This window comes from Ovis canadensis, chromosome 14 (genome assembly GCF_042477335.2).
Source record: "Ovis canadensis isolate MfBH-ARS-UI-01 breed Bighorn chromosome 14, ARS-UI_OviCan_v2, whole genome shotgun sequence".
Taxonomy (NCBI): domain Eukaryota; kingdom Metazoa; phylum Chordata; class Mammalia; order Artiodactyla; family Bovidae; genus Ovis; species Ovis canadensis.
In genome coordinates, this window is record NC_091258.1 from 24,471,506 (window position 1) to 24,498,472 (window position 26,967).

General features: G+C 53.3%; 1 protein-coding gene across 9 annotated transcripts in view; it reads left to right on the top strand.

Annotated features, from left to right (window-relative positions):
- GSE1 (Gse1 coiled-coil protein) overlaps positions 1-26,967 on the top strand; it is a 391,542-nt gene that overhangs the window by 15,612 nt on the left and 348,963 nt on the right. The gene's annotated exons all lie outside the window — the stretch shown is intronic.

The following is a 26,967-nucleotide window of genomic DNA, read 5'->3' on the forward strand; positions in this document are numbered from 1 at the left end:
TCAGTAGATCGTTCTTTCTTCACTTTGCTGTCTGTCATCTTGAGGTGCTGAGGGAGGATTCTGTAAGGTTTATTTCTTCTTGAGTCGGTTTTGGTAATTTATGGTTTTTCGGGAAATTTATCCACTTCATCTAGGCAGTCAAAATTAATTGGCATAGCTCCTTCATAATGTCTTCTTATGATCATCTTAAGATCTCTAGGTTCTGTAATGATGTACCCTCCTGCATTCCTGATATATAGATCGTTGGTATCTTCTCTCTCCTTTTTTTTTTTTCTCCCTGTTGATCAAGCTGGCTAGAGGTTTTTTATCAATTTTATTAGTTTTTCAAAAAGTTTTTATTTAGAGGTGGTGCCTCGCTAATGTTTTGAACCAGTCCTTTTGGGCTTGAAATGTAACATCTTTTGCACTTATATCCTCTCTTGCTCTATTTTTGCAAGTGTGGACAAAATGTTTTGAAACCACCAGGCCTTTTCCAAGTTTTTTATGCTTAAGAGCATGTTTTCCAAGCCTCATCTTCTCTCTCTCTCTGTGTTGAGTCATTGGATGTTAAAATGATTTCTATCAACCTGCCCTTGAGACCTCCACAAGTGACGTCAAAAGGGGATGTTCTTTTGCTTTAGGGGATTTTATCAAACCTCAGATAGGTAAGAAAGAATTATAAATTTTTTAAATCTAGACGAGAAAAAAAAGACTATCTCAGAGCCACAGATTGTGAAGGATTGATGTCCTTTTGTATATTGGCGGCTCTGTTATTTAGAATATACTATTCAATAGTGTAATGTTTCACTGTTTTTATAGAGTATCCACTCTTTAAAATGTTGCATATTCATTGATGCTTTTGCTACAAAGTATATTTTATCTATAGCCTGATTGAAACTTTTGTTTCTCTTGTCTTTGCATTTATGACAAATCTCAGAATGTCTCTTGATTTACTTCATCAAAGAGGCGTGGAGAGGGGAAGGGACTTTCCCGTGAACACAGAGCATGAGAGAGGCTGAGGCAGTGCCAGTGCCCTGGGATGTTTCCAATGCATCAGTCAAGGCTCTCCCTCCCGTCACAGATGTCTTGATATTTTTGCATTAGCAGTTTGAGGGGCTGTGGGAGGCCAGTGCCAGCTGCTGAGCCCATGTAGAATCCCCACCTGAGACACAAATAGGGGGCTCACAAGGGTGCGGCTGGATGGTGCAAAGCATCCTTCTGTGAACCCACTGCTCCTCCATCACCACAGCCACCTGGTGTCCTCTCAGAACCATGGCAATTATTTCTGGGTGAGTTGCATTCTTTAAAAAAATCTTTTTTTCAGAGAAGGAAATGGCAATCCTCTTCACTATTCTTGCCTGGGAAATCCCATGGACGGAGGACCCTGGTGGGCTATAGTCCATGGAGTCACAAAGAGTCAGACACTACAGAGTGACTAAACAGCAACAGTATGGAAAGGGAGGCCTCCTAGAGCCTGGAATACTGTTGAGGAAAAGACTCACAGCTTTGAGTCCTGTGTATTATGAATGTACCAACTTAAACCATCAAGTGACTTTTACTTATCAGATTGGGAAAACTTTAGAAAGATTGATTCCAGACTTGGTGAAGGCTTGACTCTCTCATTTATTGCTGGCAGGTGTGCCTTGCTACCATCTTTGTGAAAAGTAGACTATTGTATCAATTAGAATATGTGTGCTGTGTATTAATATGTATGTAAGTGCAAAGAACAGAGTCTAGGATATATTCCAAACTGCTGAGAGCCACTGCTTTTGGGGAGGGACTAGAACTAGGAGGGTTTGTGTGAAGCACTGCTGAGTTTTAAAATATGAATGTGTTCATGTGTTGTGTAGTTTAAAAGTAACTGGAAAAAACTTTTTCAATAGCTTTATGAGATAATTTACCCTTTTAAAGTGTAGAATTCAGTTGTTTTTATTATATTCACAAAATTGTGTGACCATCCTCACTGTCTAATTTTAGAACATTTTCATTGCCCCTAAAAGAACTATTCTCCCCTTCCCCTGGCCCCTGGCAACCGCTAACCTTTCAGTCTCTATGGATTTACCTCTCCTAGACACTTTATGTAAATGGAATGATGCAATATGTAGTCTTTCGTGTCTGCCCTCTTTCCCTCAGTGTAGTGTTGTCAGGGTTCATCCACGCTTAGCATGTGTCAGCACTTTGCTCCTTTTCGTGACTGAATAACAGTCCTCTTTGTATGTATAGGCTACATTTGTTTCTCCACTCATTTACTGACGGATATTTGAGTTGCTTTCACCTCTCAGCTATTGTGAATAGTGCTGCTTTGAACATTAGTGTACTGGTTTTTGTGTGATTGTATTTTTTCCCCTCTCTCTGTGGTATGCATAGAGTGGAATTGCTGGTTGTATCATAACTCTAGGTTTAACTATTTGAGGAAGTTGTTGGATTGTTTTCAGAGGTTATACTGGTTTATATGCCCACCAGCAATGAATGAGGATTCTCATGTTCAATTTGCTTTTTAAAAGAGGAGCAAAGCAGGTAGGCAGGTTATGTTTATTTATGTATCAGTAACAGTATACATTCAAAAAATATTAAAACTCTTTTCTATCCTTGAGCCATCATATCAAAAGAGGGTTTTAATATTTAATTTTTTTAAAAAGGTGACACATGTCAGCTGTGTGGTCTTGGGCAAGTAAATTCACCTCTCTGTGCCGTGGTTTCTTCTGTGAAGCATTTGTGATTGTACCTGCTTCAAAGAAGGGATTAAAAGAGTTAATGCAGATGAAGTGCTTGGTGTCTGGCAGTTAGAAAGCACCAAAGAAGTGCCAGCTATTGTTTTTATTATGATTCCGTTATTATTGTAGGGATTTGGGAAAGTACATGAGGAATAAAGGAGAACTGCCCCCAGCCCAGCCTCAGTACCTGCTCCCCACTTTGCTTAGAGGCAGCTACTGTTAACATCGTTCCGTGTTTCTTCCTGGGCATTTTCAGTGTGTTCTTTTTTCAAAGTTAAAATGAAACTCTTCTGAGCAGTTGTGCATCTTGCTCTTACTTAGCGTCCCAGCATAAACATGTCCCAGTGTTGTGGTAAACACAGTTTTCATGTCAGTGAGGTAGGCTCCCAAGTAAAAGGGCCATCACCCACCTCTACTGCCCCATCCCAAAATGAGCATTTAGGGAGCTCAAAACTGTTTATGCCACTGTAAAATGTATTTCAGGCAAAGCTGTGTAAGCTTTTTGGCTTGAGAAGATTTCCCTGACCTCATGACAGCCCTCAGGGCAGGTATGGTGTGGTGCCAAAAAGGTCTCAGGCTGTGAGCACAGTTTCCAGAGCTCCTGGGCCTGGGTGGGGACATGCAGAGGGAGGGCACTGGGAAAGAGAAAGGAGGGACCAAGGGCAGCTGACTTGACATTTTTGGATCTTTTCCTGGAGTCTAATATGTTCTGTGTTGACAATGTAGACAGTAGAGATACAAGGGAAGGCATAAAAATGACCCGTATTCCCATGACCCAGAGCTTCCAGCCGTTTGCCCTACACATGTGTATACACACACTGCTGTGGGTGGAATCATACCCTACGCTGTGTTCTCCAGTCTCTTCTACCTTGGACATCACAGGTGTTTCCAGAGCGGCTCAAACTGTAGACTGGACCAAGATGCCTGGTTCTCCTCTGGGCTGCCTCCCTTACTAGCTGTGTGTTCTTGGACCAGTTCCTTAACCACTGTGTGCTGTGGTTTCCCTAGCTGTAAAGCAGGGTGACAGCCATCTTTATGTGAAGCTGTTCTGCAGCTTGGACGAGCTAGAATGGGTGAGAGCAGAGGGCCGGCTGTTCTCCTTGGTTCCCATGTCACTTAGCATCCTTTGAGAATAGGAGTTGTATGGGCTCTGTAGTGACCCCGGGTCACCTGTTGCTGGACACCCAGCTTGTTTCTGGGTTTGTGCAGATGTAGCGGCTTCACAGTAAAGCTTTCTTGAACCTCAGCTACCCCCATGCTGGGCCTGCCCCTCACTCCCTCCCCTTGGCTCTAACTGGGTGACCTCAGGAGCTGCCCTGGCCTGGTCTGTCAGGTGGTGGGGAGCCTGGGGGCCTCCCAGCCGCATTGCTAGCCATGCAGCAAGTGGCCAGAGAGCTGGGCGGCCAGGAGGGGAGTTTGCTTTGGCAGCCTCCGAGCGGCTTCCTTGGGTGCACTGTGGGAAGGGACTGAGGCGAGGGGGTGGGGAGGCCTGTCTCAGGCTTGGGCCTCTGTTGGAAACCACCCCGGCCCTTTTGGGAGAGAGGTAGGATTCGAATGTGTGCTTTCCCAAACAAGCATGAACCCTATTCTTGGCTCCGCTGGTAGTGCCTGCTCTCCCCCCAACCCCTGGCAGCTGGCAGGTCTTGACAAAGCCTCTGCTGTGGGGAGACCACAGGAGCCTCTGGTGACAGTGTTCCCAGCAAGCAGGCTTCTGATGAGTTCACTTTGCTGGGCTGATAATTGGAAGACTAAGGGAAAATACTGAGCACCTACTATGTGCTCCTCGTATTCCTCCTTTCATTCAGTTCTTCGGTGCCTGTTTACTGAACACCCACCATGTGGTTAGGCATCGCAGAGGAAATGATAAATATATCATCTTGTTAAACACTTGCAATGTCTCCATGGTATAGGTGTTAGCCTAAAAAAATTTGTCATTTTGAGATATAAGTGATTTTACATATAGTCGTGAGAAATCACCCAGTTTTCCTCAGTGATAACATCTTATGTAACTAGTGCAACGTCAGAGCCACAAGGTTGACCTTGACACAACCGGCCCATCTTATTCAGATTTCACCAGTTTTACGTGTACCTGTGTGTGTGTCTGTGTCTCTGAGTATATTTGTGTCTGTGGGGCCTGTTTCAGTTTACAGGGAGAAAGTGAAGCTCAGGGGTCAAGGCCTTACACACGGCCAGGCAGCCAGGGCGCAGCAGAGCTGGGCCTCACGGCCAGACATCCTGGCTCCACGTTCCTGAGTTACTTTTGGAAGAAAATCACCCTTCCTCTCTGCTGCTGTTTTTGGACTTGGTAGCCTCACTGGTCTTTGCCGGAACTGTGAACTGAGACCTCGGCAGAGTAGAATCCTAGGATGTTAGTGCTGAGCTGCTGGCTCCTCCATTTCACAGGTGAGAAAACTGAGGCTCAGAAATCTTAACAGGTTTGCCCAACATCACCTGGCTGATCAGGGGCTGGTCTGGGTCTGTTTCTTCCGGGTCTGCACATGGCAATGACCACAGTGAGCTGCTTTTTCCAAGAGGTAAAAGGACAGAGGACATTGTTGAATGCAAACAGGCTCTGGATTCAGATCGGTTACCAGGGTGACGGTGGGGCCCTTCGGGAAGATGTCTGAGTAGGAGATGACTCCGGAAGTGTGCGAGGTGACCTCAGGCACTTAGCATGCCCCCAAGTATGTGCCAAGGAACACTAATGATAGGGTGTTGGGGTGACTTTTTTTCCTTGCTCACAAGCTCTTTCTTGCTTCTACTGTTTGGGAAGCAGTAGATTAGAGAAAGCTAAACAGGGTTGTGTGCTGCAGGACTTCTCAGGGCCTTTAGTGTGCTGATGTGTACTGTGACCCTCCAGGTAGAGGAAGGACCTCTGTTCTACACAGTGTATCTCAGGAAACGTTTAACAAGACTCTCCAGTGGGAGATGATGAGGTGGTTCTGCCAGGGCTGGGGTGGGCAGAAGGGAGCAGGGGGCACATTTTTTTCTTTTTTAAAGAGGCTGGTGACCACAATTGAACATTCAAGGCAGCTGTAGCTCTGCTGGGCCTGAATGGACGTAGGACCCCCAGCTCTCAGATCAACATGAAGCCTCCTTCCCGGCACAGGAGGCACTGAGGAGATGATGTCAAGGGCAGAACTGGGAGCAGGACAGTCCAGCCATTGCGATCAAGCCATGTGCCTTGTGTGTGTGAACATGTGTAAATGGGGGAGAAATAGGCACAGATGAAGCCAGCCAGGCTGACAGAATTTCAGGTGATTTATGATTTTTAATATAGGGTTGGTTTTTTTTTTTCCCCTCCTTAAACCAACAGACAAGGTTGGGTTCCATTCACTGAGTCAATAAAAAGCCATTGTGTGTTTGGAGTGAGGGTTGAGAACAACGTAAGACAAGTGGTTTTAAAAGAAGGATTTTTCTGACTGGTGTTAGGCAGGCAAGCTGGGAGAAGGAAAAAAGGAAACAGGTATAAACCACTTGGGAGGCAGCTGTGGTAACCCAGGCCTGGACAGGAGCTGAGAAGGCGGAGCTGGACGCAGTCTCACAACTTCCTATTTTTCCTGAGGCCCAGAGAGGTTAAGTCATTTGCCCTAAGTCACACAGCTGCCCGTCTGCAAACCCAGGATTTCAGTGTCTCGGAACATTGCCGTGTGGCACATAGCTGTCTTCATCTGCAGTGTATTTTTACTACCATTTGGGGTGCATACTGCTGATTTACCCTGTAGAAAACAGGACCCCAGAGTGTGTGTGTGTGTGTGTGTGTGTGTGTGTGTGTGTATCAGGATGTCCACTGCAGCATTGCGTGCAGTAGCAAAAATTAACCCTGTGAATTTCTCTATGACGGAGAAGATTCAGGATGTCCCAGGCACTGCGCCACTGTGAATATCATGGGAAGGTTAGAAAGAAGGAGAGCCTGTCATTGTGAAACTTAACAGCTGCCGTTCGTGTCACTGCTGGTCCACATCCCTTGTTGGATGCCTTTCAGGCCAGAAACATTTCCAAATTTTTCTGGCCCTTAGTCAGATTCTTTAGTGGGATGCTATATTTTACATAACATCTCTGCGGGGCTGGGGGCAGCACCCTGGAGTCAAACTCCACCCTCTTCCTGCAGTAAGATGTGAATATCCCGTGGGGGAAAAGCCCAGGACTATAAATAGCCTCCAGGCAGGGCCGGTTTTGCTGACAAATGAGTGCAGAAAGTGTTTTGGTTTCCAGAACTTTTGGATTTGGGGCTTGTGGGTAAGGATTTGGGGATCAGGGTTACAACTGCCTCCACTGGAGTGATGCCGTGTGATGCCGAGTCCCAGGTATAGGAGAGTCTGGGTGATAGGAGAGAAGGCCGCTTTCCTCTCTGAGCTTTTGTGTTCATTTGAAGATGGAGAAGGGTGGGGAAGGAGCTACATCTGACCATGCAGAGAGGGGGACAGCTAACTCTTTACCCACACGCTCCTGCCCTGTTTCACTGGCGCAGTGTGTGTGAGTCACTTTTTCAATGTTAGCAGAAAAGGGAGAGATGGCCCCTGGAGTGCCTGGTGCTCTCCTGGCGTTGTGGGCATCGGGGATCTTTCATAAAGTCAGCTTGTCTTCTCCATGAGGGGGTCCCAGCCTGCTCTCCACCTGTTGCTGGCAGCTAGGCCAGCCGGGACCCTGAGCAGCCCCATAAATCCTCCGGCAACGTGTTACCATCCTACACAAGCGCTCCCCTGGCACTGGGGGGAGTCCCAGACGCTGCACATTTAGATAGGGTGGGACCTGCTGGAATGTGTGGTCCCTCATTCAGAAGCTAAATGGATCTTTTATTAAGGTCAGCATAGTCCATTTCTAACTGAATTTGAAGGTCACTCTGTGCTTGGGTTTCTCCTGAAGATGCTGGAGTGGCCAGGTGTCCATGGCGTTTGGGGACTGGCAGCATGTCTGGGAGATCTTGCTGTGTAGGGGACCAAGCTCTGCCCAGGGAGTCTCCAGATCCTCGCCGGGACCCGTCGACTCTCTGTTCATCTTGGACCAGCAGTTTGAACGTCTGTTTTCTTGGGGTCAGAAGAGGGGCCAAATATGATTCATTTATTGATCTACTGTTTACTGTGAGCACCTTCTCTGTACCAGACATAGTGGAGAGAACCCATCCCGAGGAGCTCAGAGCCTGGTGGGAAGCTGGGCTGATGGACAGACAATCCCAGGAAAGTAGGGCAAGCTGGAGTCAGCCCTGAGGAACAGACAGGGAACACAGGGAAGCCCTCACTCACCTGGGGAAGGGCAGGTCGGCTTATGACCCCTAGGGCCCTTCCAGCTTTAAAATCTTGAATCACTGTCTTAGTTTCCCAAAGAAGTCTGCTCACTAAATCGCAGTTCAAGAGGATAGATAATGGGAGCTGTGTTTCCCCCAAGGGCAGCGGCGCCTCAGCAGGGACACCTCCACAGGCCTGGGCGCGTGGCCTTCTCCCCCAAGATCAAGGCCACGTGTCACCCAGGTCAGGGAACTTGGGCCTTCCCAGAGCAGTGTCCCTGCTCTGTCATCCTGGAGCAAAGCCCTTGAATCCAAGACCTCTGTCACCCAGTTGGCAACATGGGAAAGTTCTGTAAGGTCCTGGGCTGGTGGTCCCGTGTCCTCCAGTAACAGCTGGGAAGCCGAGCCCCAGAGGGAAAGGATGGTGTATCCACGCAGCACGGCCGGCCCAGGGCCAACCCTCAGCCTCGCAGCTGGAGCAGAGCTGGTCTGATTGGAGCAAAGTCAGCATGATGGCTTAAAGTGTGTTCTCACTCCACCTTCGACGTATGATGGGTATAGAGGGCAATTTCTAGAGTCAATGACAAACTAAGTGTTTTCTGTCCAAGGAGGCAACAGTTCTTACTTCTGACCAAGGATGCCTTTTAAAAAATATCTAAGTATGATTGATGTACATTGTGAAGATTTCTGCTGTACAGCAAAGTGATTCTGTGACACATATACATGTAGTCGGGCAAATCCCCCCATGTTGAGGATGCTGGGCTGCTGAATGGTGACCCTTAGGGTCCTCACTCCCTGAGCCTGTTTGGAGACGGGAGGAGGGGAGGAAATGGAAACCCTGGCTGCCTCTGGGCCTTGCCCTCCAGCTCCGGGCTGTCCCATAGCCTTGGGGGCCCTCAGGGTCGTGGCACAGGTCATCCCAGCCCCCAGCCATGGGGCCAGGGGTCACAGAGAAAAGAGCTCAGGTATCCCTAGATGTGAATGGGAAAGGAGTCTTCCTTTGCTGGCCGGCTGGAGGCATGCATGAGAGAGGCCAGCCCAGCGCATTCCCTGAGCAGACATTTTCTAAGTGCCAGCTGCTGGCCAAGCCCTGTCCTGGGCCGGGCCGGGGGGGCGCAAAGCCATGAACAACACGGAGTCCCTGCGCGCCCGGAGCTGACCCCGCACGGAGGAGACGGGTGGTGAAGTGGTGGGTGAGCAGGGCAGGCGGCCTGTCTGACGGTGGCCTGGGGGGAGAGGGGAGGCGGTGCTAGGTGGGAGGAGGTGGCCAGAGTCCTGCTGGCTGGAGGCTGGGTCTGGGCAGGGAAGCTGCACCCCCCCGGGGAGGCCCAGGTGGCTTCAGAGATGCTCCAAACTGCCTGCAGACAATTCTAGACGCCACCATCTGATTTTGATGAGCAGCACGGAGACACCCCCACCTCTCACGCACACTTGGGCTCCTGGCCTCCGGGCTCGGGTCCCAACGCTGCCTCGGGCCAGGCCTCCTCTGTGCTGGCAGCACGTGTGCGAGGCGTGGGGCTCCTCTGTCCCCCGGTGTGGCTCACATGGAGCCAGGCACGGACACCGGTCCTTTTGACCAGACTCAAGGGAGGGAGATGTATTTATTCTGAAGTGTAATCACCCTCTCCAAGAATATACAACAGAGGTCCTGCTGTGTTTATTTTGTCAGAGGCGTATTGGCTTTAACTGAGAAAAGAGGCAAGTTTCTTCACCAAGATTCCCTCCTCCTTTATTTCTGTGTAAATATGCAGTTTTTTCTTGTCTGTCAAAAGTGTTTTGGGTGGGAACTCAGAGTTTGCACCTCTGCCCTTTTTTTTTTTTTTCTTCTCTGAATTCTAACTTTGGGAGTTCAGGATTTGAAAAGGATTAAATGGGGACATTCCGTCTAGAGGGTACACTTTGTCCCTGCAGAGGGCCTCAGTCAGGGGCAGTAGGGGAGGATTTGGGATGTCTCCGATGTGCCCAGAGACAGAGCCAGCCCCTGCGTGGGGGTCCAGGTGGCGTTCCAAGGCTGGTGGCCGGGAGAGCGGGGAGGCGGCTGTGCAATGGTCCAAGCACAGATAGGGGCCGCGTGGATGGCCACTGCGGGAAGCGTCAAGCCAGGCCCACAGACAGACTTCTAGGCTGGAAAGCATGGTCTCCAGGTCTACCTGACTTTGCCCTGCTCTGCTTTCCCCTGAATAAAAATAGCTGGGACTGTCACCCTTCCCTCTGCTGTCTGAGGACGGCCCCTCCTTCTCCTTCACCTGCTCCCTGACACTGTGTCACTCTCTGCTTCCCGCTTTCTTCCGCCTTCAGATATACTTGGGTCTCAGTTTTGTCACTTGCGGTGCTTGTCCTCTGGGGCTAATTTTCTCTCTCTATCCAGGCTCTGAGTTCCCTCCGGACAGGGACCTCTTGGAGGAATCCTTGGGTGTTGTCCCTTTCTCCAGTCTTGGGTGCCCAGACCAGCATCACTGATTGGTATGGCCCATGTGTCATAATAGAGATAATATTTGTGGAGTGTTTCCTGAGGGCTTTGGTCTCAGTGGCTGTACAGACTGCTTCAGGAGCAGGGAGACAAGGAAACTTCATTCAGGCGATTTGACCTCCCCCATGTCACGTAGCTGCATTGCAGAAGTCAGGCCTGAACTCTGGGTCCTGCGCCCTCTCCCTGGGCCAGCATTTCCTGGTGTGGTTGGTGCTCTTACACAGGCTAACATCTTGTAAGGGGCCCAGAGTTTTGGGTTTAACCAACTGAACTGTGTGCATCACACGTGAAAAGCTGTCCTTTGGGTTCCACTTCTGATCTTGTGGCAGGGAAACCCTCAGGGCTGGCGTCTTAATCAAACCCCTCCCCTCACCCCACCTCTTTCTCTTTCTCTATCTACATTAGTGTAGTCACATGGACATATCATAAAATTTGCCATAAACTTGTGAAATTTTTCAACATTTTTAAAGCGTTGTATATTTCAGAATTGAGGGTGAGGAAAACTGTGCTTTCATACAGAATTCCTGGGTATAGTTTCCTTACTAACATCTGTGGATGGTGAATGATGCTGGTTTCTTCAGTCTTTCGAAGGTTAGAAAAGTGCATTGAAAAGGAAGACTTCAGATAAATGAGAGCCTGGTAGGTGGTCCAGGGCCTTAACCAAACTTAGGGAAGTGGGGTGGGAAGACAACCCTATCCAGGCCCTGTGGATGCCCGTCAGGGAGGAGACAGGCATGGAAGAACTGGGGAAAAACTGGGGTCTAGAGCTGCGCCTGCCTGTCCAGCAGTTGTCAGGTTGGGTGGTGAGGGCCAGGGCAGGCTGCTGTCATCCCTGACCCTCTCCTCCCTTGTCCCCACTTGTCTTGGGGAATCCAGCACCTTCCCAGGAAGGTGAGTGCCAGGGTCTCAAGGAGTTTCCCACAAGCCCCGTTCCCAATGAAGCCAGGTAAGATTGCATAGCATCAGTGCATGGCATGGGCACCAGGCGCCTGCTTGAGGCCTGGCCTGTCTCACCAAGGCCAGGAGGTTGCTCCCTGGGCTCTTAGGAATCTGGAGGTCCACAGAGCAGAGCCCCAGGGGGCAGCAGCAGGTTCTGATGGAGAAGGCTGGCCGCCACTCCAGAGTGGGCCCTGGAGAACACACCAGGCCCCAAACCAGCCCGGGGGTCCTGGCAGGGGTGAATATGTGAGTTTTCAGTTCTCACTGTCACAGGGCTGCCAGCACTCCTGGTGCCCTGTGATCATCAGGATGGACCCGGAGAAGGAACTGTCTCCCAGTGTGCCGGGGGTGCCCTCCCTGGGACCCACATGCCCCTTGGAAAGGCCCCTGGGATCCTGGGGGCCCAGTGTATGTGGAGATGACTTTGCTTATGGCCCAGAAACCTCCATTTGGAGCTGGGCAGAAATCACACCCAGTTCCCTGTGTCTCCTCTTGCCTGAGCGCCCTCCTCAGAGCCCAGATGTGGTCTCCCCAGGCCCAGGGTGGAGTAAGGCCTGGCTTCCAGGCGGGATGGGGAGCCAAGGGCCTGGGCTCGCCCTGCCGCCGCCCTGGCGACAGGCTGCAGGCCTCCTGGCTGCTCCCCAGGCCCTCAGGGAGGCTGGCCAGCCCGCGGCCTCCCCCCTTCCCTCTTCCCGCCTCCAGAACATCTGTGCTCGTGGGGGAGAGAGGCTCCCAGCCCCAGCCGCCCCACAGGGCAGTTCTCCCCGGATGCTCTTGCTCCCTTGGCCCCAATCTTTTCCTCCAGGAGCGGGAACCTGGGCACCTGAGCTGTGAATTCACTCCTGGCTCTGGGCCTCTACCCCAGGGACCTGCCCCCACTGCCTCCCCCACCCCTGTCCTTCTTGGTGCCCAGACAGTCTCTCCAGGGCCAGCCTTGACCTATGAGCCTTCTAGATCTGCAACCCCTCTGCAAGGGGTAAGCATCAGGCCTGCTCAGGGCGGGGGGCCCTGGCAGCCATGGGCACGCTTGTGTGCATGGCCAAGAAGGGCTTAGCGCAGGGCCTGTGTGCCCAGGTGTAGGCAGGTGTCGGGAGAGCAGAGGGCTGCTCCCTGGGCTGGTGAGAGCAGAAGGAGGAGCACCAGGGTCCTCGAGCAGGAGGGGGGCCATCAGTAAGTGAGGGCACGGAACATAGCTGGTCCACTCCGCCCCACAGAGAGGCCCAGGTGGTGGACACAGCTGAGCCCTGCTCTCCTTTCCTCTGCTGCCCTTCCGATTGGAAGCCAGCGGCTGGGGCCCTGGACACATGCCACCCAGATCTGCCTGGCAGGACAGAGCAAGGGCAGCAGGGGTCTGGGGCGCCCAGCCCACAGATGAGCCGGGGCCAGGGACCGGGCCGACTGTTTCTATGGCAGCTTCTTCTTCTTTAAATAGTGATTTGTTTGGTTAAAATGTGCCTGTGCCAGCTCTTGGCTGTGGTGTGTGGGATCTAGTTCCCTGACCAGGGATTGAACCTGGGCCCCCTGCCTTGGGAGCAGAGTCCTAGCTACTGGACCACCAGGGAAGTCCCTATAACAGCTCCGTTGAGACAGAACACACACATGCAGTTCAGCCATCTAACGCATACAGCCTGGTGGAGGTGAGCATTTTCACGGGATCAGGCGGCCATCACCCCTGTCCATTTTAGAGCATGTTCATCACGCTGAAAGGAAGCCCCATGCCTGTGAGCAGTCGCTCCATCTCCACCACCCCCACCTCCAAGCCCTAGAGTGACCACTGATCTTTCTGTCTGTCTGGACTTTTCTCTTCTGGACGTTTCATATGAATAGAATCATTTCTTATGTGATCTTTCCCATCTGACTTCTTTCACTTTGCAAATGTGTTCAAGGTTCATCCATGTTGGAGACTGTGTCAAAACTCCCTTTTTATGGCTGAGTGACTCTTACTGTCTGGATGTAGCAATTTCTGTATCCCTTTATCAGTGATGGACATTTCTGTGTTTCCGCCTTTGGCTGTTGTGAATAGTGAACATCCATGGACAAGGCTTTGTGTGGACGTTAATGCTTTCATTCTCTTGGGCAGATACCTGGGAGTGGAATTGCTGGGTCAAGTGGGGAACTGCAGGACTGTTTTCTGTTTCTGCCCGCAGTGTTTTCCGACATCCTCACCAACACTTGCTCTTGTCTCTTTTATTCCAGCAGCCTCAGTGGGAGTGTGGTGGTGTTTCCGTGACCGGAGACTTCTGGAGGAGATGACTGTTGGGCTACGGTCCAAACAATAAGAGGAAGTGAAGAAGGCATAAGAGAGGGGGAAGGGCATTCACGGTACAGGGGACAGCATGTGCAAAGGCCCAGAGGCAGAAAGGTGCATGGTGGGGAGGCTGTCTGTAGCAGAGGCTGAGGAGGCAGGCAGGGCTGGAAGCACCACGGTGTGAAGGGCAGGGGCCCTATTGAAGGGTTCCAACTGGGGGTGGCGTGCCTCAACTTGCCTTTTGAGAAGATATTTGACTCTGGAGGGTAGAACCAGAGCGAAGGCAGCGGTTCCTAAGCCTAGTGTGAACTTACGGGAGGATGTGTCCAGGGCAGAGTGAGAGGTGGCTGCTTCCCAGGGCTAGTGAGGCAGGGTTTGCAAGATGGCTGGAAGGCTCCTCAGTGCAACCTGGGCCTCTGCTGCCCAGGGACTCTCTGCCTCCCCAAGACCCAGCTGGAAGCCCTGGGTGGGGTTTGGGGTGCTGTAAAAAGCGACTGCCTCCCTTGGCTGTGACCAGGGCCCCTAGAAAAGGCCTCAGCCCTGCCCTGTCCCTTCTCCAGCCTGTGGCCAGCACTGCCCGGCTAGGCCTCTGGGCAGCCTCCCCATGGCCCATTCATTCACAGCCTCCCCCTGCCTCCTTGAGAAAGGAGGGGCTTCCAGGCCTCGAGGATGGAGGTGCTGGCTGCAGTCCAGCCCCGCTTCCCCACCCACCACCCCCTCCCCAAACTCCCCCACCCTGGCCTGCCCTTTCTTTATGGCAGGCAAAGTGCTAATTCCCAGTGCAGAGAGGTGGGCCAGAGTCTGCGGCCAAGAGAGAGACTGTTTACAGCCTCCGGCGGCTCTTGGCTCCAGCGGTCCGGCGGGCTGGCCTTGCAGTGACATGTTTATTCTCCAGGCCCGCTGCCGGCCCCGGCACTTGGCAGGGCCGAGCGGAGGGCTCTTGCTGATGGGGACAGGCTGGCGGCTGGGGGCTGTCTGTGTCTGTGCTGCCTGCTCTCTCACTCCCTCCTGTTTTACATTCAAGAGGCGAGATGTGGAGCTGAAGGTCAAGGGCCCCCCTGCCCTCCCCAAGGGCGCTGTCCCCACCGCAGCACCTTCAGAAGCTTCACCCTGGCTCCCTGTTTGGGCTCCCAGGGGAGACCTTGTCCAGAGCTGTACTGGGAAGCTCATGGGGGCCCCCACTGCCTGCCCTCCAGGCCAGCCTCAGTCACCGAGTCACTCAGCAGAACACCTGGCCTGGACTAGGCCCTGGGTGACAGCAGTAACCAAGACAGACGAGGCCCCACCCCAGGGGCTGGCAGCCCAGCGGGGCGGGACTGACCATCCGTAGGCGGGGAGAACTAGGCTTCTTCAGAGATGCCCTCTCCTCCCCACCACAAAGCCCCTTCCTACCCACAGTGCCTGGGCGTCCCCATCAGCCCCTGAGATACTGTGGCGGGGAAGCCAGGCTTTGGAGCTGGACTTTGATGCTGGCTTGGATCCCGTCTCTGAGTCCCGCACTTCTCACAGCCTCTGCTCTCTGATCTGTAAGAGGGGAAGAAGAGGGTGGCCCTTTACAGCTGACCTCCAGGGCTGATCACTTAGTCAAACATCCACTCGGGATCCCCAGATGCCTTGCCAGGCATGCAGTAGCAGATGAAGACTGGAGTTTAGGGGCAGCTTTCCTGAGGGACCAGGCTAGGAAAGGACAGATGTGATTCTGTCTATCTTGGGATGGAGCTGGTGTCCCTGGGTCCCCATCCTGGGGCCTCACTTGAGGAGCACCCTTGCCAGGCCAGGGTAGCCCCATGAGAGAAGTTTCAAGTAGCCTCTTTGGGCACAGAGGGTGTTGAGGAGGGTCCTAGGTGCCTGGGCGCGCGTATGGTGTGGAGTGTTGATTGGCTGGTGACTTTGGAGCCAGGCTGGCTCGCCTGTTTCCCTGGGGTCTGGCCTTGTGATGTCTCAGCATTCCTTGCAGATCTGGGTTCTGAGCTGTTGGAGGGGCCACACCATGTGGCTGGGCCCCATCTCAGTGGCTGCTTCTGTCCACCCCGTGGAGACAGCAGAATCAATCGGCTTCCCCAGTGGACACGAGTGAGGGCCCGCCCCTGGGTGCGGACTGTTTCTGATCTACAGGTCCCTCCGTGCAGCCCTCCACTTGGACACTGACATCCTTGCTACTTCCTTCCTGGCTCTTTGCCCCCACTGCCCATCCCCTCTCCGTTATTCCACCAGAAATTTCCATGTCTCTAGACCTAGCTTGGCGAACTTGTTCTTAAAGGACCAGGTGTTAGATATTTCAGGCTTTATGGGCTGGCCTCTGGTATCTGCTGCATATTCTTCTCTGTTATTTGCTTACTCTTTAGAATTCTTTAAAAACTTAAAAGCCATGCTTAGTTTGGCTGGCTGGGGGGTTGCGGTTTGCCGCAGCCTCCTCTGGACCGGCCATGTGGGGTGTGGGCTGGCTGTGACACCCACACGTGAAGTTTTCGTTTCCTAAGCACCAGCTGTGCCCCAAGCCTGCTGAGCTGGATACGTGTTGGCTCCATTAACTCGGACAACAACCCTGTGAGTGACACTGTGAACCCACTTCACAGATGAGGAAACTGAGGCACAAGGAGATGAGAGGACCAGCCTGTGGTCTCACAGTTGGTCAGGACAGTACTGGGATTTGAACCCAGACCAGTAGTGTCTGTCTTAACCATGGAGCCTCACCACATGGCTTTGGCGCCTGGCTTCTCTGCTTTCTGCCCCTTCCCTGATAATTTTGGATGTAAAGGAAGCCGGATTCTATTCCTGGCCTTTTCTGGTTCTCGTACCCCTAGCTGGCCTGCGTCTCTATTGACATTTGCCTCCTCCCATCCTGCCCCATCACCTTTGCGTGCCCCGCATTAGGGAGACACCCTCTGGAGCAACTCAGAGTTCCAGAAAGAGCTTCAACAGCACCTGCTCCTCCGTGGCCAGCCCTCAGGTCACACCAGGCAAAGCAGTGTCCCTTTAGCCACTCGGCCCACATTCTGCAACTTAATATCTAAGCCACATGGGCTTGGCCACAGCACATGACCGAGGCAGGGAGTAGAAGCCCCAAGTGGTCAACCCAGCATTGCCTGCTGGACTTAACCTGGCGGTAGGGGCAGCTGTGGCTGAAGGGTCACTGGGAGAGACTGTCCCCTGCCATCAGCCAGGCACAGAGCGTGATCCCTTGGTGTCCCGAAGCTATGGGCCACCAGAGAGACTGGTCTTGAACTTTCTGGCCTCCCTGGTTGCTGTTAAAAAGACAGGGAGTTTTGGACAGGTGGTTCGAATGGGAGAGAAGACAAGTAAATATATGGGGATATAGTTACATGCAAGCTATTAAAATACCAGGAAAAATTAATAAGACTCGGTGCTGGTAAAGTTGCAGAAATTCGGCTGATTAGTATTGCTGCTGGCAGCACAAATCTGTATCATATTGTCTGTTCCCCAAACCATTTGTCAGTCTGTATCTAGAGTTTTAAAACCGCTCCATGCTGCTGCCCAATAATCACATTGTTAGAAATGTATCCTAAGGAATGCGCCTGGAAGAAGGAAAATGATAAGACACACAAAGATGTTCTTTGCACTGTTATTTATAATGGGGGAATTCTGAACATCCAACAGCAAGATACAGTTAGGTACACTGTTACGTATCCCTGGGGGTGGAATATTCTGTGGCTTTAAAATGAGGTCCATGGAGCCCATTTGAGCACAGAGAAGCTGATGATCTAATGCTGAGTCAAAATAAGCAGAACACAGAATTGTAAACATGTCTTGATTACAGCCTTAAAGAAATATGTCCATGTAAGTCCAGACTGGAAGAGGCCTTGGATCACTGGTGCAACTGTTCACAGGGTGATAGGACCCCCTCCAACGGAAGCACACTTTGATGCTGTCTCCGTTTTGTCTCAGTGCTAAATGTCAGGCAGACGCTTTTGCCACTTCCGTGTTATGTGACCTTGGACAGGCCACTGGCTGTATCTGAGCCTCATTTCCACCATCTGTGAAACCTCCACAATTCCCTGAGACTGTGGGACCTGGAGGGGCCTGCCTTACAAGGCCTGTACGGGTGATAACTCGTTATCCAGTGTGAAGCGGGATTGTTACCATCTAGCCTGAGGATGGTTATGAGGGGGGAGGGGTGTAGACCAGGCCCGCCTGCCAGCTGCCCCGAGGACCTCGGCCTCTGACACTGAGCTGCCTGCGAGGTGGGTGTGGGCGGCCTGTCCAGGGCAGTCAGCTACGGAGACTTGGAGCTGGGTGCTGCCCCAGGCCCTTTTTCTTTGCTTTCATGCCATCACATGGGGTATGTTTCAGTCAGGGCTTCCATCCTGGGAGCCAGTGAGATCTTGGAACTCTTGAGTCTCATGCAACAGGGGGCTGAAGGTTTCTGTGTCACCGTGGTGCTGGTGTCACTTGAAACATGGCCCCTCTAACGGCTTTCATTTGGCGAGGATGCCTGTCATGGGCTGCATTGTGCACATACACGCACGCGCACACACACCTCCGGTTCCTACATTGCCGTGCTAACCCTGGTGCCTTAGACTGTGGCCATGCTTGCAGACAGAGTCTTTGGAGAGGCGATTACGGCAGAATGAGGTCATTGGGGTGGGGCCTGATCCAGTAGGTCTGGTGTCCTTGTACGAAGAGAGAATCAGGACACAGACCCACACAGAAGGAAGACCACGAGCAGACCCGGGAAGAGGATGGCCATCTACACGCCGAGGAGAGAGGCCTCGGAAGGAGCCATGCCTGCTGACCACTGTGGTCTCCAGCTTCTAGCCTCCGGAACTGAGAAAAAAGCGTCTGCTGTTTGGGTCCATGCCTGGTCCCTGGTTACACACTGCCCCACCGCTGTCCATGAGAGGCATGCAGCACCCACGGGTGGTGGCAGAGGGTGCTCAGCAGTGTGTGAAGGGTGCGCCTGGGACATTTACACTGTTTCCCCCACTGTTGTAGATAATGTCTTCCTGCATGTTCACTGCTCTTATGCCTGTAGAGTGCATCTCCAGAAGGGTCCTGGGGCTGCAGCTGTTGCGCATGGCTCTCCACCCACCCCGAGTGCATTGGTCAGCACAGCGGGTCCTGCTATGTGAGGAAGACTCTCCTCCGGCCTGGGGAGCCCAGGGCCTGGGCCCTCAGCCATGTGGAGCGCCCTCCAGGGAGCCACACGACCTTGAAGGTCATCTTCTGGGCTCTGAGTCTGAGCTGAAGTTCTCACAGGAGCAGGGAACATCAGAGGAGCCCATTGGCTGGGAATGGGAAGACTGGCGTCCACAGGCAGCTCAGGCTCACAGGCTCCCGGGGCGGAGGTCAGCGGGCTGTTGGCAGCTGCGCCGCGTGAGTCGTGTGGGAACGGAGGCCCTGGTCATCCTCACAGAGATTTTCTGTGGCTGGTTCTGTGACAGAGGGAGGGAGAGAGCAAGCTATAGTAGGTGGAGCGTCACCAGGCATCTCTGCCAGGCTGGGAGCCGGCCCTGGCGCCCTCCCTCCCTCCCTCCGGGTACAAAGTATCCCGTAATAGGCTCTGGCTGTTAGGAGTCCAGAGACAGAAAGAAGAGATTGACATCATGCAAGTATTGGGTTCGGTGAATGGAGTCCCCCTGGCCCCATTGCTGTGTTAGTGGCTTCTGTCCACCTGGAGAGGTCTGCTTGGGGGCTGGCACCTCAGGGCTGGTGCTGGGGCCCAGTGTCCCCCGGGTTCATGTCCACCTGAACCTGTGAATGTGCCCTTATTTGGAAATAAGATCTTTGCAGATGTGATCCAGTGACAATGAGGTCAGGCTGGATAAGGGTGGCCCTGAATCCACTGCCTGGTGTCCTTATAAGAAGAGGGGAATTTGGACCCTGGCAGAGAGAGTGGTGGGCGGAGACGGACACGCACACAGAGGCCACGTGAAGAGGGAGGCAGGGATGGGAGCGCAGCTACAAGCCAAGGGACACCGCGTGGCTGGCAGCTGCCAGAGGCTGGAGAAGGCCAGAGGGCTCCTCCCCGATCCCTTCAGGAGGCCGGTGGCCCTACCCACACCTTGGTTTCAAACTTCTGCAGACTGAGCAAACGAGTTTCTGTCGTTCAAGCACCTGGTTTGTGGTGACTAGTTACGGCAGCCCTGGGACACCTGCATGCACGCGTGCACACACCCCTGTCCCCACCGGTGGGCCTTCCTTTTCCTCCCTCTGGCCCTGCGTGTACCCTCTTACAAAGCCACAATAGTGGCCGTTACACGCCTTGTCCCCTGGGTAGGGCTGGCAGTGGGATGGGGCACTGCAGGTGTGCAGTAAAGTTTTGCAGAATAAAGGGGCAGGGGCCAGAGCAGGAGGGGAAGGGAAGGGGTGGCTCTCAGAGCTGACCCTTTGGGCAGGGGGGTGTCCTCCCTCCTGCACTTGCCCTGGCCTCTTTGTCCAGTTTCGGCTTCTGGGGCGAGAGTGAGGAGTGCTGCTGTGCCAGGCCCAGGGCCATCCAGAATGCCCAGTGCACCTGTCCCTCTCAGGCCTCAGTTTCCCTCACTGTAAGATGGGTTCGTAGTACCCTTTTTTAGGCCCTCTTGGGGAAACAAGCAAGCTGGCCCATGGAAGGCAGTGTGCTCGACATTTGCGTGGAAGTGAAGAGGAACTAAAAAGCCTCTTGATGAAAGTTAAAGAGAGTGAAAAAGTTGGCTTAAAGCTCAACATTCAGAAAACGAAGATCATGGCATCCGGTCCCATCACTTCATGGGAAATAGATGGGGAAACAGTGGAAACAGTGTCAGACTTTATTTTTGGGGGCTTCCAAATCACTGCAGATGGTGACTGCAGCCGTGAAATTAAAAGACGCTTACTCCTTGGAAGAAAAGTTATGACTAACCTAGATAGCATATTCAAAAGCAGAGACATTTCTTTGCCGACTAAGGTCTGTCTAATCAAGGCTATGGTTTTTCCAGTGGTCATGTATGGATGTGAGAGTTCGAGTGTGAAGAAGGCTGAGCGCCGAAGAATTGATGCTTTTGAACTGTGGTGTTGGAGAAGACTCTTGAGAGTCCCTTGGACTGCAAGGAGATCCAACCAGTCCATTCTGAAGGAGATCAGCCCTGGGTGTTCTTTGGAAGGAATGATGCTAAAGCTGAAACTCCAGTACTTTGGCCACCTCATGCGAAGAGCTGACTCATTGGAGAAGACCCTGATGCTGGGAGGGATTGGGGGCAGGAGAAGGGGATGACAGAGGATGAGACGGCTGGATGGCATCACTGACTCAGTGGACGTGAGTCTGAGTGAACTCCGGAAGTTGGTGATGGACAGGGAGGCCTGGTGTGCTGTGATTCATGGGGTCACAAAGGGTTGGACACGTCTGAGTGACTGAACTGAACTGAACTGAACTGACAAAGCCTGACTTGGTTGGGGAGCAGCTGGGCCTGCCAAGGGAGGGCGGCCGGGTGGAGGATGCCCACAGAGGAGGAGGAGGAGGGTACAGTGGCTGAGGGTGTGCTGCTGGAGGGGGGGCAGGTCCCATGTGGAGCCCCAGCTGTACCAGTTCTGTCCTGGGGTAACTGAGTCCTCCTCAGTGTCTCCACATGGGAAATGGGCGAGGTAAGCACACCAGCCCCATAAGGAGCCTCCCGTGGACTCTCAAAGCCTCTACCTCCGGTGACATATAAGAGGGTAGGAGATGGAGCCTGACACGTACGAGACTTGCTGTGCCTGTGGAGTCGGCTTGTCTTCATTTCTGGGCTGTGTTTGGGGCTGAGGAGCAAAGTGCTGGCTGGTCAAACCAAAGGAAGCTTCTAGGTGCAGAAGCCTTTGCATCTGAAGGTTGGTCATCCCTTGAAAGAGCAGTGGAGAATGTGACACAGTGGGCATCTAAAGGTCCCTGAGCTGCACTCCTCCCCTCTGTGCTTTTGAGTTGGGGGGACCCATGCTCAGAGGGACCCTGATGTGTGGAAGTGGTGCTGCCCAGACCCGCTCGCTCTGCTCCTGGCCCACTCTGGTTTGTACACTGAGAACTTTGCATAAAACTGGGGTCCCGCACCCATGCCTCTCCCCACCCTGGGACCCGGCTCATGCAGCAGGAAGCATCTGGCAGGGGTCAGCACTGCAGAGGCGTGGTGTCCTGGGCACGAAGGCCTGGCTCGTCACCATGGACCCCTTGGGCTGGGAATGGGCAGCTCCCCAGGAAGGCATCTTTTCTTGTCATCACTTCTTTCCTTCCTGTGTTTTCCAGGATGGCATAAAAGCCCCTCTATGCCAGCTACAGCCCCAAGATCATAGGACCCCATCCTTCTTCCCCCAAGACCACCAAAGTGCTGTTATGTCCACTGCACAGTTGGGGCTCACTGAGCCCTTCCAGGCCGGGGTTTCTGTTTCTGGCCTGAGTCAGGGAAGGCAGGCTCCCCTGGTCACCCAGCTCTGCAGGGGTAGGTGGGTGGCACTTCCCAGGGTGGCCCCAGCCTGAAGGAGGGGGTCTCTGCTGCAGCTTTCGGCTGCTCCAGGGAGCCCTGGGCTGCTGCTACCCACAGGGGTCCCCCGCTGCCCAGGAGGGCTCTTGGGCCTCACGTGATGTTGGAGCATCCTCCTGGCCCTGGGGGCCAGCACCCCCACACTCAGTCCCTTACCCCTTTCCTGGAGGCAGGGGGTGGGGAGCATTCTGTGACGTATCCCCCACCCTTCTGTGCTGGAAGCAACTCAGTGTAACCCCATGCCTGGGTTTCCCTCGCCCTGTTGGGGCCCCCTTTCCAGTGGGTGGCTATAAAAATAGCACTTGCTTTCAGTTAGGAGCTGGGGGCGGCGGGGGTCCGGTTTCCCTGCTCCTGGAGGAATTACCGGCCCACATGTTGCCAGGAGCCTTGGCTGGGAGAGGCAAGCGTGGCTCCAAGCCGGCGAGCGGGCGGCGGCGCAGATGGAAACTCGATCCCAGCTCAGCAGACTGTTTGATTTATTTTAAAATCAAGCAGATGGCTGCTGCAGGGGTTTGTTTAAGTTCAGCTCCGAGCCGGGCCCACGGCCAGGAGCCTTGGGGCAGCTGCGCCAAAAATTTTTCAATGACTTTGGTCGTCTAACCACCTCTTCCCTCCCTTTTGAACTTGAGCCTTACCACACACATGTCGGCCGCTTGTGCCATCTCCACGAGGCCCGGCTGCGCCCAGCTCTCCGGTCCCCCCTTTGTCTTGCCGCGTCCACCTCTTTGTCCTCCCGTATCTGTCTGTCTGTGCCTCTGTCTCTGAGTCTGTGTGTCTCCTGGTTTCTGGGTCTCCCTGCGTCTCCTCACTATTCCCTTTCCCAGGAAAACTTCCCAGCTCTCCCCTGGGCTCCCTGGCTTCCGCTGCCCCGCCCTCACCCACCCCCAGCAGCACCACTCCAGCCATCGGCGCGTGGGAGAACAGCCAAGCTTTGTGGCCACGCAGCGTCCCCTGGGCTGTCCCCTCTCCTAGACACTGTGGCTGGGAAAACCAGGGCTTGACCGTAAAATCCTGGAGTAGACCAGCCCTCTGAGGGCAAGTGGCTCGGCTCCTGCCCAGGGCAGGTAGGCCGGGCGGCCTGCAGCTGTCCCTGCTGGGGGTGGAGCGGGTAGCCTGGGCACCCACGAGGAGCCCACTGTGTGGCTATGTGTCTGGGGAGGCCGGCTGGGGGCTGCCAGCGGGGTTCACGCTCCCCCACGTGCTCATGCACAGACACTTACACCTCCCCAACACTGCTGGTTGACAGACCAGGTCGTATCCCCCAGGCCCCAAGAAGAATTGACTGGTCCCCTGTTCAAACGGCAGCAGGTTCTGCAACCCCAGACCCATCCCCTAAGGGACCCAGCACCCACTGCCACTTCTAAACAAACCAAGGCTTTAAATAGCTGCCAGCTCTGTAAATAACCCCAGATCCACGAGGGGCGTTCTCTAGATGGGTGGGACACGGCCTCCAGCAACCTTGCACCAAGGAGGCGGGTAGAGGGCTGATGGCACTCAGGCCCCACGGCAGCCCTGGTTGGGTCCAGGGTGTTTTTCTGTCTCTGGGTGGGATGGCCAGCTCTGTGGTTGATGTGGTGGGATCTGACTCAGCTGCCTACCCCAGCCCCCAGAGTCACCCCAACTCAGTGACCCACCTCAGGGAGGGCGGGAGAAGCCTGCACTAGCCTGGCCACAGAGCAGCTGAGGGTCCAGCAGGGGTGCTGGGGAGAGGGCCGGGCAGGACACTGGCTCCACACCTCTCTTCCTTTCAGCCACGTCCACGCTGGCAGGACCTAGCTTGGCCCTCAGTGCCCCTCTGCCCCTCCCCAGGGTCCTCAGTAGAATGACATGCTTTAGGGTAGAGGCTCCAGCTTTCTCCATCAGACTCTTCCCTGAATGGATCCAAGGAGACCTCAGGGACAGACTTGTCCAGAACGGCAGCGCTCGGAGCCCAGCCCTCAGCTGGGTCCAGAGCAGAATTCCTGCACCCCTTGCCCAAGGGCCAGTTGGTCAAGTGGTCACAGGACCACAGGATATGCTAGAGGCAGCGCCCTTGGGTGCAGGACCATGGCCTCTACACATCCCTGGGGGGAAGAGTTTCACATCCCAGCACAATTGCATTAGTTCTCCAGGGCATCGTGGATGGTGGAAACCAGCCTGCCCACAGCTTGAAAAATCTTTGTATCTGTTTTTCAGAACAGCCCATTTCCATCTCCCATGGCCATTCACCAGCGTCTCTGTCAGATCAAATAATTTGAAAATTGTAATGATTTTGGTACCTCCTAGAATAGCTCAGGAAGCTGAAAGCACGGCTCAATTAAAAAATGCATCCCAGTACGCTTCATGGATCGGATGGGTGGGGGTCATTCCTGTTGAAAATGCACCCTGGGAGGTGGGGGAGTTTTTGTTGGTTTATTTTCTGTCTGGTCACCTGCCTGGGCTGCCTTCACTGCACAGAGGCCTGGATCCACCACAGAGCTGCATTAATACTGTGACTTCTCTTCTCTTTCTGGTGTAATTTTTGTGTAAGAAAGAGGAAAACAAAGATTTTAAAGCTGTGTATCCCCAAAGCTGTGAAACTTTTCGAAATTTCGTTTTCTAGGTGGTTTTACCAGATTGATGATTTTGTTCACTTACTGATTAGTTGTATGAGGGAGAAGATGGTTTATGGGCAAGCAGGCCTCAAAGCAATCACACCTGTGTATTCTACCTCAGGAAAACACAGAAAAATGCCTTTAGACTTATCAGTGTTACAAATTATAAAGTCTTCAAACTGCTAAGCTTGATGATGTCCAAATGGGGCCAGCACCATTTTTCTTACCGTTCTTTACTGTATAAAAAAATAAACATTGTGTAAAATTTACCATTACACCCATCTTAAAGGGCCTGGCCTAGTGACATTAAGTATGTGTGTGCTATGGTGTGACCATCACCACCATCTAGTTCCAGAACTTTCTTATCACCCAAAACTGAAACTCCACACCCACTTCCAGTACTATTTTCAAGATGTTATGGAGGCAGAGACGCTGCCTGGGCAGCACAGAGCACACATACAGGTTTCCCGTGTAGGGGCCAAAATCCCTGGATGGGTGAAGAGAACAGGACCAAGGAGCAGAAAACTGTAGCAGCAAATTGTATGTCGATGACAGGAGTGGACACAGACAGGGACCAGGGGAGAAGCAAAGGAAGAGGGGGGTTGAGGAGCAGAGGAGAGGCTCCTGAAGCCAAACTTTAAAAAGGCAACCTGGTCCATGCCTGCCCTCTCCACTCTGCTCCCCAGCTGTTGGCAGCCGCAGAACATCGTTATATTTGAGTGGAGCTGGAGGCTCTGCAGATTAGCGAGAGCTCTTCCAGTTCCAGTTTATAGCTTAGTTTGAGTCAGACTCCCTGGTTTCCTGGATGCCCAGTCCTTGGCGGCATCCAGAAGCTCCATCATTCATTCCGTGGAGATCTGCTGAGCATGTTCTGAGTACAGGAGACCCAGCTCTGAACAGGACAGACCTCCCTCCACTCCCCACACCCTCCCCCATCCAGTGTATCTTCTGCAGGCGGACCTGACCAAGAAGAAAGGAGGGAACAAGTACGCACTGTGCTGTCAGATAAATCTGCAGCCAGGTATCACCGGAGTGGTGGGGAAGCCTGGAGGGAGCTGGTGAGCAGGGGCTGTATGGGAATTGACTGGCGTGCTTGGGGGCGGGTGGGAGGCACAGCTTTGCCTGGCAGGAGGGCCGGTCAGGTGAAGAGCGGTCCTGGCAGAGGGAAGAGGAGCGATCACTGCGGAGGTCCTGGTGGGGACGCGCTTGGGATTGTGTAGGTAAAGCAGGTGGGTGGCTTGGCTGGTGGGTGAATAGGGAGGAAGGCGAGCCCAGGGGGGCTGGAGGATGTTGAGCCCTGAGAGTTCCAGTGGGAAGGGGATTTGTTGGGGTGATTCCCCGGGGAGATGTAACCTGATGGATGGAACCCCCGTCCCTCTGGCTGCTGGGTGGGGAGCAGAGTAGAGAGGGCAGGCATGGACGTGGCATCAGAGAATATGCTGAGTCCCATCAGGGTCCACCAGCCCCCCTTTCACTTGGCCTTTGATCATTCCGGCTGCTTCGTGGAGAGTCGTGGGCTCTCTTCAGTGCTCCCTTACTGCTTGCTGTACAACTTACCTACTGCCATGGAACAGAATGCCCCCAAATGTTGTAGCTTAAAACAAGCTGGGCGGTCAGCTCCAAGATGGCACCTCACACAGCTCTTGACTGGAGCCTCAGCTCCTTGCCTTGTGGGTGTCTCCCTAGAGCAGCTGGCTTTGCCCAGAGTCAGTGACCCAAGAAAGAACCAGTGGGGAGCCTCAGTGCCTCAAATGACCTGGTCTCGGAAGCCACGCATGGTCACTTCCACCCTGTTCTCTTAAAGGGACGCAAATCCCTAAGTCTGGCCCACACTCAAGGGCTCTGCCTCTTCAAGGGGAGGCATGTCAGAACATCCATGGATATGTTTCTAAACCACCACACTTGCTGATCTCCATTTTTAATAGAGAATAGGTCTTGCGTCCTGAGCCTTCATTGGGAATCTTATTTGGCTAAAATTGAATAGCATTGCGTCGTTTTCACAGTATGTATTTTTAGGGTTATTTCCCACTTATGTTGCGTAATACTGATATTCCTTTTAGGGTAGTCATGTACATTATAAATATATTTAAGCTTAAAAAAATGAGTTGACTTAAGGGAGATTATGAAGTAAGAAATACTAAGTAGATTTCAGAGGAAGGACCGAGAGAGTGAAAATGCCATAAAGTAGGATGTGGAACGTGATGGCCACGGCTGGGGCCTGCTGGCAGCAGAGTAGCTGAGAGTTCAGGCTCCGGGTTTGACCTCTGGCTCAGCCTCCTGCAACTGTGTGACTGTGGGTGGGAATCTAGCCTCTTTGGACCTGTTTCCCTGTTGATAAAGTTAGTGAGCCGCCTGCTGCCTGGCCGTTGTGGGGCCCAGGTCGGTGGGGTATCCAGG